Raw genomic sequence first — 13,940 nt, forward strand, 5'->3', positions numbered from 1 at the left:
TCAATTCTGAATCATTTCTCCTCCATCTTGGACACTCATCAAGTATTGAGCACTCACTGTGGGCTAGGGAGCAAGTTTGCCTTAGCTGCTGGGGATATGAATCTGAAAATTGCCCAAGGAGACTGGGCAGAGGCACTTTCTAATCTGAACTTCATATTAGCCCTTTGTGGCACATACTCTTATCATATAGAAGCGGAAATCAAGCCCAGAAAGGATAAATAATTTGCCCAAGGTCTAAGAAGTGACATAGCCTGGATTGGAACCCAGGCAGTCTGGGTTCAGTGTCTGCCCTGCTGTGCCATCTCTATGGAGATTTAGACAGTAAGCTAAATTTTATACATCTTTTCTGGGCTGGTCTTGTTGTTCATCATGTCTCACTTAATCCAAATGATGTCCTAGGAGGTGAGCATTAGAATTCAGATCTTACAGATGAGGCTACTACAAGTCCGTGGCCCATGCAGGACCTTGAACATTCCCCTCATCCTGTCTGGCTGATTGTTTTTAGCCCCAAACCAAGGGATGGGAGAGAAAGGGGCTCAGAGCTGCCCTCATAACATGTATAGTCTGGGCAGGAGACAGGTTTACCCAACCCATCATTCACTTCTGACATTTAGGACCCCTTGCTAAAGTATGGAAGACAAAGTATGCTCATTTTCATGACTTCATTCTATGCAGAGACTGGAAAAAAACTGGGGGCTGGTGCCTGATGGGCAGATATTGGGATTTAAAAAGGAGGAAGAGGTGTTATAAAAGGGGTATGGGCTCTTGCTACGTTAAGTGTGGTCCCCAAATCAGCAGCACCGACACCAACCACTATCTTCTGAAGGGTCACACCCTGCAATGTGACTGTCATCCATGGCATAGAGCTCTTCCCTGGGTGCCACTGGCCATGCTGAGCTGAACTTGCTCCTTCCCCACCTGTACCTCAGCTAGCCCAGGAAGCTCTCATCAGACTGGTGGATGCCTGGGTTCTCTGTCTGCAGCTTTCTCCCTTGCTTGCCCTGTGACTTGGGGGGCAAGTTTTAAACCTTCTCTGGGCCTTAGTTTATCTTCTGTAAAATGCCCAGATCAGTTGTTTTCAATCCTGACTGTTCTCTGTTGTCGCCTTGGGAGTTTTAAAATAATTCTGATATCTAGGGCCTATAGCCAGAAATTGTGATTTAACAGGTACTGGGTGAGGCCCATGAATGAGTGCTCTTTAAGCTTTCCAGACCACACGCGTGTACACACACACACACACACACACACACAAGCTTCCCAGGCTGTTATATTGTATAGCCAGTGTTGAAAACTATGAAGCCAGATCCCTGTTTCTCAAACATCTGAATGTATCAGCATTACTTGTGTGCTCCTTAAAGATTCAGATGCCCAGGCCCAAGTGCCCAAGTGCTTCAGAGTCAGAATTTTCCAGTGGGGGGCCCTGAGGCCAGGCGTGAGTGTGTTTAACAAGATCCCAAGGTGATGCTGATACACAGCAAAGCTTGAGAACAACTCGAATCAATGGCCTCTGAGATCTCTCTCAGCTCTGACTCCCAGGTTCCTGAGTCAATGATTCTGTTCTTTCTCCTTGTGCTGGCATCGCCCATTGGCAGTGAGCAGAGGCGTCATCAGCTTGTAAGCAAAGCTCCAGTGCCCCCTGAGAATGCAGCCAGCTGGCAACAGTGGAGAAAAGCGATAAACACATTTGGCTTCTCTTTATCAGCTGTGCCACGTACATGATGTGCAAGAGGACTGGGTCTCTGTGTCAAGGCCATCTGAGGCCTTGGGTTAGGACCAAGGGCAGGCCTTGCTCTGTTTGCCTGCTCCCTGCTTTGGCCCCAAGGCAGATACTAGTCACAGGCTGCTACTGCCTGCATGCCAGCCCCAAATCCACTTGAAAGAGAAAGATGAGCCTTAGAGCACATGCAAATTTCCACACCATACTTTGTCTTTCTGGGTCAGCCCCCTTGGTAGGTTAGATCAATACCTTGGCTCCCAGGAGGATCCAAGGCTGGAATAAGCAACCCAGAGCCAGGCTTGGAATAGGCTTTGTGGCTGGGCTCTGACCTTGCCCTGGCTCAGGCAGGCCATTCTGGAGTCTCCGTTCCTCTATGCAGCTTGTGGCGATTTAATGGCAGTGAAATTTATTGTGGGTAATGGAGTGTCAAGCTCCTTATTGCTAATGGATGATTTCAAATGTGGAGAAGGATTTATTAAATAAGTCAAGCATACGCCTCCAAGAGACGATTACTGTGAGTGAAAACAATTATATAGTTAAACAAAGAGGAAATTTTAAATACATCTTTAAAGTTCTCTAAATCGGTTTAAATGTGTGATTTTAGAAGGTGGAGGGATCAGTTTCAGCAAATTACTCATCAAGTTTCTTTTTTATCATTAATATGGTTTTTTATTTTAATTTTTTTATTGGAGTTCGATTTGCCAACATATAACACCCAGTGCTCATCCGGTCAAGTGCCCCCCTCAGTCCCCGTCACCCAGTCACCTCATACTCCTGCCCACCTCCCCTTCCACTACCCCTTGTTCGTTTCCCAGAGTTATTTATTTATTTTTTTTAATTCTACAGAAACCAGTTGCCCTATTTGTCTGCCACTTGAAGAGGTTACTGATTGGTGTTTGGAGAGGGGGAAAAGAAAGAAGCTAAGAGAGTGGGACCTAGTTTGGTAACTTCCTGTGGTTACCAGTTTTCGACTTCCTTGGTGCCTAGGTGGGCTCGCCCTGGAACAGAAGGGAGGAGTCAGGAAGGCACCAGAAACTGTCATGCAAAGAGAAGAATCAGGAATGTCTTCCTGATTCTAGACAATCATCTCAAGCCTTCGAGCTGGAAGGCCTTTGGAGGACCTTGGTCTATTTCATAGTGCAGATGGAGAAACTGAGGCCCAGGGAGGGGCAGAGACTTTGCAAAGATCACACAGCTCGTAGATTGCAAGGCTAAAAGCCAGAGTTCTCCATTGGTCTCTCTGTGTAATGGGATTATAAATACTGACCTCACAGGGCTGTCTGGAAGAGGACAAGGAAGTAGGAGGGAATGTGCTGTGGGAATTACATAAGTTTAGTATCTGGAAGGGGCTCCATTGGGGAAGGATTGGCTGTGAACCTCAGTGATGGTTCATTTTGGTGAAGGACCCACCCCTCAGCCACTGCAGACATTCTTCAACTGGGACCACAGCTGGCTGAGGTCCCTGGGCTCCAGTCTCCCACTGAGCTGAGGAGAGGCACAGGCAGCCACAGCCCCCTGACATTTTCTTTGAGATGGTGACAGCTGGTGGGACTTTTGACTAAAGGCATAAAGAGCAAGCAGGCAAAAAAAGTTACTGTGTTGAAAAGTGGTTTAAAAATGTGTGATGCCATCTGTTTGGCCATGATGGCTTTTTGGGGTGTGTGGGGGTGGGGACAGAAACCTTCCCCTCTCCCACTCCTGGGTCTCTCCATGGTCAGGGCTCACGATGAAAGATTTGATAAAGTCTGCAAGTTTGGTTTTCCATGCTCCCTTCTTTCTGCTCCCTTCTGTTCCTGATGCAGGTCCTCAGTTCTGCTTTCTGAAAAGACATCTTCTTAATTTCCCCAATTGCTAACAAAGTCCACACATACTCATCAAAACCAAAGCCCTGCACATGTGACTCAGAATGCAGGTTTTTGGTTTTGGCCTTTTCTGCCTGAGTCTGGTGTAGAATCTAGTGTAGAGAAATGGGATTTTAAAACACAGGTATTTAAGCTCTGCTCCATCTTGCAATATCACAGTTTTTGTATTTACTTGGGTTTTCCTTTATGTCCTAAAGCTTTATAGTTTTCTCCTGCTGGTATTTATTTGGTTTGTCTGAAGTGTTTTTCAGGTTCTTTTTTCTCCTTTTGTGAATAGGGTTATAAAATGTATATTCTAGTTAGTTATTGTTGTGTAATATGAAACTTATTTTAATTTTGTGCATGAATTTTTATATGTCTCCTTGATGAATTTGTATTTGATTTTAATCGCTCCTTGGCTTCTTTGGATTTTCTAGGTAAATAGACAGCAAATACAGTTTTATCTCCTTCTTTTCAGTGTTAACGTTTCTTATTTCCTTTTCTTGTTTTCTTCCATGGGCCCTCAGTACAATATTGGAAAGTAGCAGTGGGCATGGGCATCCTTGCTTTGATCCTGACTTTAATGGGATTGTTTCTGGTAATTTACCATTAACTATAGTGTGTGCTGTGGGTCTATAGGAGAACACATTATTACCAAGTCAAGTGGGAATTTTTTTTTTAATCAGAAATGAGTACTGAATTTTATTAAATTTTAGCATCATTGAGATGATCTATTGAGATGATGTCATCAGTCAAGTCAGAAACGTAGATGGTATTCAGATGTTGAACCATTCTTATATTTCTGCTCATAATGCAGTACTGTTTTGATTTTGAATACTTAGCTTAGGATTTTTGTATTTTTGCTCATAAATTATATTGGTGTTGTGCCCAAGATTGCGAATCCGAGAAACCACCAAGGAGCCGACACCGATGCAAACACACCGATGCAAACACATGAGGGTTTATTTACAAGCTCGAGCTTGGGTCCAAGTATACCCGACATAGCGGAGCAGGGACTTGGACGCCGAGACTAAGAGGCGTAGCAGCTTTATAGGGGCCAGTGGCCAATGGGATAGGCAGAAAGCTGCACAGTCATGTCGGTCCACACGCAGGTGACCAATTGAATTACATCTTACCCTATAGTATCCATTTGAGCTGGCCTATTACTTTGGTCAGAATTGGCGCGCAGTTGTGGCGGGCATAAAGCAGGATTACATTGTTATGAGCCGATTTCTGGTAAGGGTGTGCCCACCGGCTTGACTAGGGTGGGGCAGTGCCTTAAGCAATAGCAGGTTATGTGGGGGTCATACAGGAGGTGGCAGGTGTAGCACAAAATGGAGTCAGTCCTGCTCTGCTTGTCCAGGGGTAGGGGATTTTTGTTAAATTTCCTGGGTCCCACAATTGGTTTATGTTTTTTTTCCTTTTGTCTGTGTTTTCTTTGTCCAGTTTTGGAACTGGGTTATGTTAGCCACATAAAATGAGTTGGGTAGTTTCTGGAGTATGTGTTGGGTAGCCCTGGAGTATCTATTGGGTGGAATTTTGGATTTCCTGGTAGAACATTCAAGACTGTAAACTTTTTCACTTTGTGTATCTTAGCAGGGTAAAAGCTTTAATGACTATTTCAATTTCTCCTATGATAGCCTTTCCCAATTTTCTTCTTTTTGAGCCAGTTATTGTGATTTATTGTTCCCCAGAAAACTATCCAATCCATCTAGGTATTCAAAAGCTTTGATATAAAATTCTCTTTACTTTAGAATATGTGTTGTCTATTCTTCTCATTTCTCATTCTTAACATTGTATGTTTCTGCCTCTCTTTCCTAACCTACCTCCAGTCTCTCAGTCTTGCCATAGGTTATTCTAGTTTACTGATCTTCTCAAAGAACCAACTTTTAGTTTTATTAATCTGCACTATTGGTTTGTTTCCTAGTTTATTAACTTTTGCATTTTGTCTTTATTAATATTTTCCTGAAATTTCATGGTTTTTATTTTATCTTGAAAAGCTTACTTTGCTTTTAATGTTTTTTCTCTTATATGCCTCAGATTTTTGCATATGGACTCTCCTTGCTATTAATTTCTAAGTAGCAATATTAATTTTCCTTTTAACCTAAGTAGTATTTAAAAGATGTTAAACACTTTCAGATACATAGGACTTTTTGGCCATTTCTTTTTTATTAATTTTGAATTTTAATGCATTTAGGCATAGAAGTAATCTGTTTGACCTCTTTGTTAGGTGATTGAGGTTTCTTTTATGACCTAAGTTATTTTTTTTAATGTTCCACGTGTGACAGAAAATAATGAGCCATTTTTTTTATTAACACCTATATCTATTAAGTCACACTTTAAAATTAAAGTATATATGTTATTCAGATCCTCTCTATTTGTACTTGATCTATGGCTACTTGATCTGGTGATCTCTAAAGCTAAATTACGAAGTCTCTTATCGTGATTGTGGATTACCACTTCTCCTTGTTCATCTTTTAGTTTTTGCTTTATGTATTGGAGCTATGTTATGAGTACCTAAAAGTTTATGGCTGATATGTCTTTTCTAGAGAACTTATAGTTTATCTACATGAAATGTCTCTTATCCCAATCCCTTTCATTGTTCTTTGCCCTGATTTTTATTTTGTTTGGTATTATTACTGTTGTGCCCAAGATTGGGAATCCGAGAAACCACCAAGGAGCCGACACACGAGGGTTTATTTACAAGCCCAGCTTGGGTCCAAGTATACCCACAGCGGACTTGGACCCCGAGGCCAAGAGGCATAGCAGCTTTATAGGGGCCAGTGGCCAATGGGATTGTAACATACGCAGAAAGTTGCACAGTCATGTCGGACCACACGCAGGTGGCCAATTGAATCACAATTTACCCTATAGTGACCATTTGAACTGGCCTATCACTCTGGTAGGAATTGGCACGCAGTTTTGGTGGGCACAAAGCGGGGTTACATTGTTATGAGCCGATTTCTGGTAAGGGTGTACCCAGCGGTTTGACTAGGGTGGGGCAGCGCCTTAAGCAATAAGCAGGTCATGTGGGGGTCATACAGGAGGTGGCAGGTGTAGCACAAAATGGAGTTAGTCCTGCTCTGCTTGTCCAGGGGTAGGGGATTTTTGTTAAATTTCCTGGGTCCCACAATTACTACTCTGCCTACATTGTTTTTATTAGTATTTACATGGTATAGCCATTGCCATTCTTTTATTTTTAACCTTCATTTATCATTTTGCTTTTGTGTAGGTTAGAAGCAGAATATATAGGGCTTTTGCTTTTTAGATCTAATTTAAGAGTTCCTTTCATCTTAATAAGGATTTAAACCATTCATACTTATTGATATTACTAATATAGTGGATTTACAGGTGTCTTTATTATTATTATTTTGCTTTTTTACTTATCATAAGTTCTTGCTTTTTTTCCCCTTTATTTTTTTTATTTTTAATTTTTTTCTGGGGTTGGGGAGAGGATATATTGAATGAGTTTTTGTTATTTTTTTCTTCTCTAATGGTTTGAAATTATTCATTTTATTTCTATACTTCCAATCAATTGTAATAGATCAGCGCATTTTTAAGAGACATACTGACATCTGGAAATTAATCACTACCTACATCCTCCCAGAGAAAAAACTAAAACCTCTTACTTTTTTCACTGCTTGATTTTTCTTACACTCCTTCCTTTCTCCTTCCCAACACTTGCCATGTTAATATGATTTGGGATTTTAGTTACAAAATATTAATGATTTGGGGGCACGTGGGTTGCTCAGTGGTTGAGCGTCTGCCTTTGGCTCAGTCGTGATCCTGGGATAGAGTCCCACATAGGGCTCCCAGCATGGAGCCTGCTTCTCCCTCTACCTGTGTTTCTGCCTCTCTCTCTCTGTGTCTCTCATGAATAAATGAATAAAATCTTTAAAAATATATTAATGCTTTTGTTTAAATATAATCATGTATTTCAGCTAGTAAAATCTTAATTTCTTTAGGTTTTTTTGCTTAACATTACTTCGTATAGCCCATGTTTTTCTTTTTGATTCCTGTTTTCATTTTATACAGTTCAATCCTGTCTTAAGAATGGTTTCTGGCATGTTTGATGTTATCTTTGTTTTACCTCCCCTTTTACTTCAAAGATAGTTTTCCTGGGCATCAAATTCTAGATTAAAAATAAATTACTTCAGATATCTGAAATTATTATTGCTCTGTTTGCCTGTAGCCTTCAATGATCCCAGTATGAATTTTGATGATACTTGATTCTCATTTCTTTGCAAGGAATTAGTTCTTTCTGTATGGAGGAATTTTCTCTTCTTCTTTGTAAAATTTTCCACATGATACCTAAAAGTAGATCTTTTTAAATTTAACTTGCTCAGCACTTGATGGACTTTTTAAATCTGGAGACTGTCATTTTTTTTTTTTTCAGGAGTTTTCCCCCACATCTTACTTGAGTATTTCTTTTCTATTCTTACTATTCCTTCTTTCTAGACTCCTATTAGATGGATTTTTTGTCACTGTTTGATTCATTCTCCATTTCCTTTGACTTTTTCCCTCTATTTCATCTCTGTTGCTTTCTGTGCCTTGCTCTTGGGGAAGTCCTTGGTTCAAACTAGTTTACTAATTGCTCTTTAGTTGTATCTCTTCTGATACTCAGCCCATATATTGAAGTTTTTATTTCATTTTTTAAATAATATTTTATTTATTTATTCATGAGAGACACAGACTGAGAGAGAGAGGCAGAGACCCAGGCAGAGGGAGAAGCAGGCTCCATGCAGAGAGCCCAATGTGGGACTTGATCCCGGGACTCCAGGATCACACCCTGGACCGAAGGCAGACGCTCAACCGCTGAGCCCCACAGGGATCCCCAAAGGTTTTATTTCAATATACAAATTGGTCATTTCTAAGACGTCTAGTTGATTATCTTGTATGTATACAATAGCCCCACATGAAAATACTAATTAGACTTTCCTACGTTTTTATTTGTTCTGTTGATTCTTCCCATGGGTTTTAGTTCTTCAGGTTGTTCAATTTAGTTCTTTTTTTTTTTTTTTTTGTATATTTTATTATTGGAGTTCAATTTGCCAACATATAGTATAACACCCACTGCTCATCCCGTCAAGTGCCCCCCTCAGTGCCCATCACCCAGTCACCCCATCCTCCCTCCCCCCTCCCCTTCCACTACCCTTTGTTGTTTCCCAGAGTTAGGAGTCTCTCATGTTCTGTCTCCCTCACTGATATTTCCCACTCATTTTCTCTCCTTTCCCCTATAATCCCTTTCACTATTTTTTTATATTCCTTGTATGAGTGAAACCATATAATGTTTGTCCTTCTCCGATTGTCTTACTTCACTCAGCATAATACCCTCCAGTTCTATCCACGTTGAAGCAAATGGTGGGTATTCGTCATTTCTAATGGCTGAGTAATATTCCATTGTATACATAGACCACATCTTCTTTATCCATTCATCTTTCGATGGACACCGAGGCTCCTTCCACAGTTTGGCTATTGTGGACATTGCTGCTATAAACATCGGGGTGCAGGTGTCCCAGCGTTTCACTGTGTCTGTATCTTTGGGGTAAATCCCCAGCAGTGCAATTGCTGGGTCATAGGGCAGTTCTATTTTTAACTCTTTGAGGAACCTCCACATAGTTTTCCAGAGTGGCTGTACCAGTTCACATTCCCACCAACAGTGCAAGAGGGTTCCCCTTTCTCTGCATCCTCTCCAACATTTGTGGTTTGCTGCCTTGTTAATTTTCCCCATTCTCACTGGTGTGAGGTAGTATCTCAGAAGTATCTCATTGTGGTTTTGATTTGTATTTCCCTAATGGCCAGTGATGCAGGGCATTTTCTCATGTGCTTGTTGGCCATGTCTATGTCTTCCTCTGTGAGATTTCTCTTCATGTCTTTTGCCCATTTCATGATTGGATTGTTTGTTTCTTTGCTGTTGAGTTTAATAAGTTCTTTATAGATCTTGGATACTAGCCCTTTATCTGATAGGTCATTTTCAAATATCTTCCCCATTCTGTAGGTTGTCTTTAAGTTTTGTGGACTGTTTCCTTTGCTATGCAGAAGCTTTTCATCTTGATTAAGTCCCAATAGTTCATTTTTGTTTTTGTTTCCCTTGCCTTCATAGATGGTATCTTGCAAGAAGTTGCTATGACCAAGTTCAAAAAAGGTGTTGCCTGTGTTCTCCTCTAGGATTTTGATGGATTCTTGTCTCACATTTAGATCTTTCATCCATTTTGAGTTTATCTTTGTGTATGGTGTAAGAGAATACTCTAGTTTCATTCTTCTGCATGTGGCTGTCCAATTTTCCCAACACCATATATTGAAGAGACTGCATGATAGATCACATCAACAAGAGAAAAAACAAGAACCATATGATCCTCTCAATAGATGCAGAGAAAGCATTTGACAAAATACAGCATCCATTCCTAATCAAAACTCTTCAGAGTGTAGGGATAGAGGGAACATTCTTCAGCATCTTAAAAGCCATCTATGAAAAGCCGACAGCAAATATCACTCTCAATGGGAAACACTGACAGCCTTTCCCCTAATATCAGGAACACTGCAGGGATGTCCACTCTCACCACTGCTATTTAACATAGTACTAGAAGCAATCAGACAACAAAAAGAAATAAAAGGCATTCAAATTGGCAAAGAAGAAGTCAAACTCTCCCTCTTCACAGACATAGAAAACCCAAAAGCCTCCACCCCAAGATTGCTAGAACTCATACAGCAATTTGGCAATGTTGCAGGATACAAAATCAATGCCCAGAAGTCAGCGGCATTTCTATGTACTAACAATGAGACTGAATAAAGAGAAATTAAGGAATAAATCCCATTTACAATTGAACCCCAAAACATAAGATACCTAGGAATAAACCTAACCAAAGAGGTAAAGTATCTATACCCTAAAAACTACAGAACACTTCTGAAAGAAATTGAGGAAGACACAAAGAGATGGAAAAATATTTCATGCTCATGGATTAGAAGAATTAATATTGTGAAAATGTCTATGCTACCCAGGGCAATTTACACATTCCTTGCAATCCCTATCAAAATACCATGGACTTTCTTCAGAGAGTTGAAACAAATCATCTTAAGATTTGTGTGGAATCAGAAAAGTCCCCAAATAGGGGAATATTGAAAAAGAAAACCGGAGCCAGGGGCATCACAATGCCCGGTTTCAAGTTGTACTACAAAGCTGTGATCATCAATTTAGTTCTTCATCTTAAATTTAGCTCCTCAGATGGTTAAATTTGGTATTTTCTTTTGTGAGTTGATTGTTTTCAGGACCAGTCACCCTATCAATTAGCTTTGGGCCTCCTGCTGACTTCCTGTGCCCGCAGAGCTGCTTCCTCTACTCATTTGCAGCACTTCTTTCCTTCATACAACTGGAATGTGGTTTTCCTCTTCAATCTTCCCTCTCTGCCTTACTCCTTTCAGAGGTTTTTGATCATTTTTGGTCCATTGGTGGCACCTCTTCTTCTGTTCCAACATTTATGAATTTTTATTTTTCTTTCTTATTATTATTATGTGTTATTTATTTATATTTTATTTATATAGTCATCAGCTACTATTATTGTTATTATTTCTTTACTGTTTTTTCTAGGGGTCTAGGGTTAGAAGGAGAATGTAGAGACTCTGCATAGTTTACAGTAGTTAACGATCTCCTGAGCTTTTAATTTCAATTAATAAATTAATTAATTTTTAAAAGTGGGCTGCACACTCAGCATGGAGCCCAATGGAGGGCTTGACCCTGAGATGGAGATTTGAGCTGAGATCAAGAGTCAGATGCTTAACTCACTGAGCCACCCAAGCGCCCCTCTCCTGAGCTTTTTATATGTTGAAGTCTAGTGTTTTAAATCAAGATTCCAAAGGTGAAGGTGAGTTGTGTGGCTAGATTTAACCAGGGTTGGGTTCACTCTCTGGGTCTAGCTGATAGCTGCATTGACAGAGTCTGGGGCCACAGCGGTGTCTTTCCACCATGAATTCCCTCAGTGTTTGTTTCCATTGTTTGCATGTTTTCCTGCCTCATCTCTGGCTGGAAAACCTCTGAAATCGGACAGGGCTTCCATTTGCTGGCTAGCCGTGAATTATAAGCATTGGGGAAGGACTGGACTTGAAGATGCTAGCCTTCCTTGCATCTGGAATGAGGAAATGTGGTAGACATTGTGCTGTACCACCCAGATTCCTCTTCCAGAATAAAGAACCTATTTCCCTAGCTGCCGGCCACATCTCTGGAATACAGATGTCAGATGTCGGCTGTCAGCCCTTTAGGGATTGCCTCAGATAAAGAGAGTGACTTTGCCTCAGGTCACATCTTTGCTAGGGAAGCTAGCAGCCCTGTCGCCCAGCCTTCTTGCCCCAACTCAGGCAGTTCTGAAGGATTATCTCATTTTCAGAACTCCCCGCACTTCCACTGATAACTGCATCGCAGCTTAGTGTCTCTCTGTGTCAAGTCTATCTCTTCCCTTCATCCCATGGGTGTTGATCTCAGTGGCACTCTAATAAACGTCCTGCATGCTAAACTTCATATCAGAGTCTGCTTCCTGGGGATTCCAACCAAGGACCAAGAATTTACTGGAAATTACTACATCTATCAGAGAAAAGCTGATGTTTGGCTATAGAAGCCCTTTAACCTGCCCTGGGCTTAGGTAGATGAGTTGTAACAGGAAAAACACGGGCAATCAGAAAGCCAAGGAAGCAACTGCCTTGGAAGCATGCCTGATTTAACTCCCAGACCTGTTCTTTCTACAACTTGCCCCGGTGCAGAAAATGGTGACTATATCTTTCCAGTTGCTCAAGATGAAAACCTGGGGTTCTTTTCTGACCTTGACCTCTACCACCACATGCACAGCCCATCAGGGAATTCTCTCAGCTTTACCACTGCATCTGAACCCAAATCTGACTCTTCCTTACCACCTGGGATGCCAAGCCACTTCTACTTTGGATTGCTTCAGTTGCCTCCGGATGTGAGCTTGAACCTCTGTCCTTTGCTTCTGCAATTAGTTCTCAACACAACACCCAAAGGGATCTTTTTTGTTTTTGTTTTTCTAGAAGAGAGAGAGACAGAAAGAGAGAGCGCATAAGCAGGGGGAGGGGCAGAGAGAGGGAGAAGCAGGCCCCCTGCTGAGCTGGGAGCCCAATGTGGGGCTTGATCCCAGGACCTGGGGATCACAACCTGAGCTGAAGAGAGATGCTTAACCGACTGAGCCACCCAAGTGCCCCCTGAAAGGATCTTTTAAATCAAAGTCCAATCATGTGTTTCCTGACTCAAAGCCTTCTAAAGCTTTTTGTTTCATTTGAAACAAAACCGTAAGTTCTTTCATCGTCCCTGCCAGGCTTCACCAGAGAAACAGAATCAATAGGATCCAGATAGATCCAGATGGGCATATAAGGAGGAGATTTATTATAGGAATTGGCTCATTTGGTTATGGAGGCTAAGGGGTCCATAATCTGCCATATGCAAGCTGAAGAATGAGGAAAGCCTATGGTAAGATTTAGTCCAAGGCTGAAGGCCTGAGGACCAGGGGACCACTGATATTAAGTCCCAAAGGCCTGAGAACCAGGAACTTCGATATCTCAGGAACTTCATTGTCTGAAAGCAGGAGAAGATGGCCATCCCAGCTCAAGAAGAGAGAGAAAAAAATTCACCCTTATTTCATGTTGTTCTGTTTGGGCCCTCCATGCATTATATGATGTCCACCCACAGTCTACTGAATCAAATGCTAATCTTTTCCAGAGACACCTTCACAGACACACTCAGACATAGTGTTTTGCCAGCTATCTGGGTATTCCTTAGCCCAGCCAAATTGACACACAAAATTCATTGTCACAGCCCTCAAGACCTTTTATGATCTGGCCCTACCCCCACACCATCTTGCTGCTCCCTTCAGCCACACTTCTCTTGCTCGCCCGGCTCCATGCCAGCCCTGTCCCTGACTCAGGGCCTTTGCACTTGCAGTTTCCTCTGCTGGAATGGCCAGATATATTTCTTTTTTTTCATGGCTCCCTGATTACTTCTTTCACCTCCCTGATTGTCTTAGTCTGTTCAGGCTGCTGTCGCAGAACACCGCAGACTGGGTAGCTCATAAGCAACAGAAATTAATTTGTCACAGTTGTGGAGGCTGGGAGTCTGAGATCAGGGTGCCAGCCCACTCAAGTGAGTGCCCTCTTTCAGGTCGGAGACTTATCTTCCTTACATGGCAGAAGGGTGAGGCAGCTCTGTGAGGCCTCCAAGTACTTCCCAAAGGCCCCACCTCCTAATACCATCACTTGGAGGATTAGGATTTCAACATCGGAGTTTGGTGGTGATGGGGAGATGGCGGGGCACACAAATAATCAGACCAGAGCACTGATTAAATGTCATCTTTTCTGTGAGACTTTCTTGACCACCACTATACAGA

Source organism: Canis lupus, chromosome 2 (genome assembly GCF_003254725.2).
Source record: "Canis lupus dingo isolate Sandy chromosome 2, ASM325472v2, whole genome shotgun sequence".
Classification (NCBI taxonomy): domain Eukaryota; kingdom Metazoa; phylum Chordata; class Mammalia; order Carnivora; family Canidae; genus Canis; species Canis lupus.